Source organism: Microtus ochrogaster, chromosome 4 (genome assembly GCF_000317375.1).
Source record: "Microtus ochrogaster isolate Prairie Vole_2 chromosome 4, MicOch1.0, whole genome shotgun sequence".
Taxonomy (NCBI): domain Eukaryota; kingdom Metazoa; phylum Chordata; class Mammalia; order Rodentia; family Cricetidae; genus Microtus; species Microtus ochrogaster.
The window spans coordinates 70,377,938-70,380,367 of record NC_022011.1 but is presented as its reverse complement, the minus strand read 5'-3'; positions in this window follow the sequence as shown (position 1 = coordinate 70,380,367).

Sequence of the window (2,430 nt, the reverse complement as noted above, 5' to 3'; positions counted from 1 at the left end):
GATGCCCCATCATATGACAAGAGCATTTGTTCAACTATGTTCATAGCAGTATTATTTGTAATAGCCAGAACCTGGAAACAACCTAGATGCCCTTTCTTGTCCATTTGTACTTCTTGTCCATTTGTAAATCTTCATTGAAGAAACATATATTCAAGTCATTTACACATTTAAAAATTAGATCATTTGTTTGTCATTATTGTCCTCAGGTAGTAGGAGATGTTTCCATTTTCTGGACATGAATCCTTGATCAGATAAAGGGTCTACAAATATTTTCTCCGGTTCTTTGAGTCTTAGATTTTTACCCTTTGGCATTATCTTGGGGGTGTATATGACAACTTTTTGATGATGTTCAAGTTTGTTTCACTTTTTCTCCCTCCCTCCCTCCTACCCTCCTACCCCCCTGCCCTCCCTCTCTCCTTCTTTCCTTCTTCTTTCATCGCCTGTGTTTTCATAAGAAGTCATTACCAAATTCAGTGTCTCAATGATGTCTCCCTATTTGTTTTTCCTAAGGATTTTATCGTTTAAGCATGTTTAGATCTTAGTCCATTTAGGGTTGGTTTTTTTATATGCAGTAAGATGAGAGTGCACTCATTGTTTTACAGGTGACTGCCCAGTTCTTCCAGAATTGTTTGTGGAGAATGTCGTCCTTATCCTGTTGATTCATCTTAGCTCCCTTGTCAAAAATCATTTGAGCATACATGTGAGGATGTTTTTTTTTTCCCTAGGCTAATGCGTATTCTTTTTCACTTGTTCAGTGATACGGCTTCTATTTGGCATGTATTTGTATAGTTCTCCCTCACAGGCTTGATATTTCCTAGGGGTTTATGTCAGTCTCCAAGCTCCATTGTCTCTTTGACTCTCAGGCAAAGTAGAAAACCAATGAAAATAAAGAAAAATTAAAGAAAATTTGAGAAAAAACTGGAAGCATTTTCCCAAATAGGTGATGGAAGAAAATTTAAGAAAGAGACATTTGAAAAGACCTCAGTCAAAGCCCAGAAATAATAACATTTGATCAACCGGGAGAGAAGGACGTACAATTCTGCTGTTTCTGACATCTGGTGTGTTTGTGTGGAAGCTGACTGCAAGGCTGTGGATGCATCTCAGGATGAACCCTGATTGGATGACTGCCAAACACTGCCGAGGCCCCCAGGGAGCCATTCACAGAACTAAGACAGTAGCTGCTGAGTGACTAGTCCGCTTTGAACTTCACACAGGAGGACGGAGTCTCCACACGCCGCAGGCCTCTGTAGAATCAAGGATCTCTTTCGGTCCTTGGGGGAAACAGAACAGAAACTCTAATGCTGCTTTTATGCTTTTTAATCTCCGGGAAGATGATTTGAAACTTCCACATCAATCCTTCATGAACTAATAAATATCTGCATTTACCTTCAACAGTATTTATGTCCAAGATAATTCTATTTAAATGCTTCCATTTTAGCTATTTTGTTTATAGTTTTGTTTATAGTTTATTGGAGTTAGGCATTATTTTTTTCTGATTGCATTTTAATGTATTTTTCCAGATATTTGTCACTGCTTGGTTTTGTCCATTATAAGGCCAATTTTATGTTGTTTTGTGGCCATTATTTCTTTTAGAACCCTTGAAACTTGGAGGCTGTCTCCTCTATGCATATGGCAAAGGCATGCTGGAGAAGCTTGTAGGCTCTTGTACCTCCCACGGTTCTGCTGCTGTTGAGCCTGCCAAGGGTTCAGTGTCCACCAGAGCTGTCTGTACTTCATATTTCTCCTCTCTGAATGCCTGAGCCTTCTGGCCACGCTTAGCCTTGCAGCCCGTGGGCTTGGCAATTTTCCTTACCCTCGCGTGCTCCCCAGATGTGTCCTCCGGACTGTCCAGGTCGTAGCTATTCATCCTCCCAATTGTGTTGTGACTGCACAGGCAGAAGGCTGATCCACATCCTTAGTCAGCCTGCTAGAGGGACTCAGCCCAGAATGTCATGTGACTGCTGCTCCTTGTTTCAGGCTTTACAACCCTTTTCTGTGGGCATATATTCAGAAGTTGATCTGTTCCCTCACATGGGGCTAGGACCACCAAACTAGGTTTATCTCAGTATTTGATACCTGTCCCAGGCGCGCACCAATGGGGTAACTCTTAACAGCATGCTTTAATGGCTGGGACAAACCACCAGCCACAGACGCCTTTTTGGCTCGCCAGCAGCTGCGGGTCCGCTCTTCACAGCTGTTTCCCAGGACTGCCTCTTGCAGCCTGGAGCCGCGGAAGATTAAATTCAGGCTTCCAGTCTTGTGCCCATGCCCTGTTCTTAGGACCCCAGGATAGCTCAGTTTCGAACATTAGCTTGTCTTTTTTTTTTTTCTGTATTCTTTGTTTATTTTTAGCTTGGATAATATATCTAGAGAAGAGTGGGCTATTCAAGTTACCTAGTATTTTTTTTTATAATATTTTTTTTTTATTAA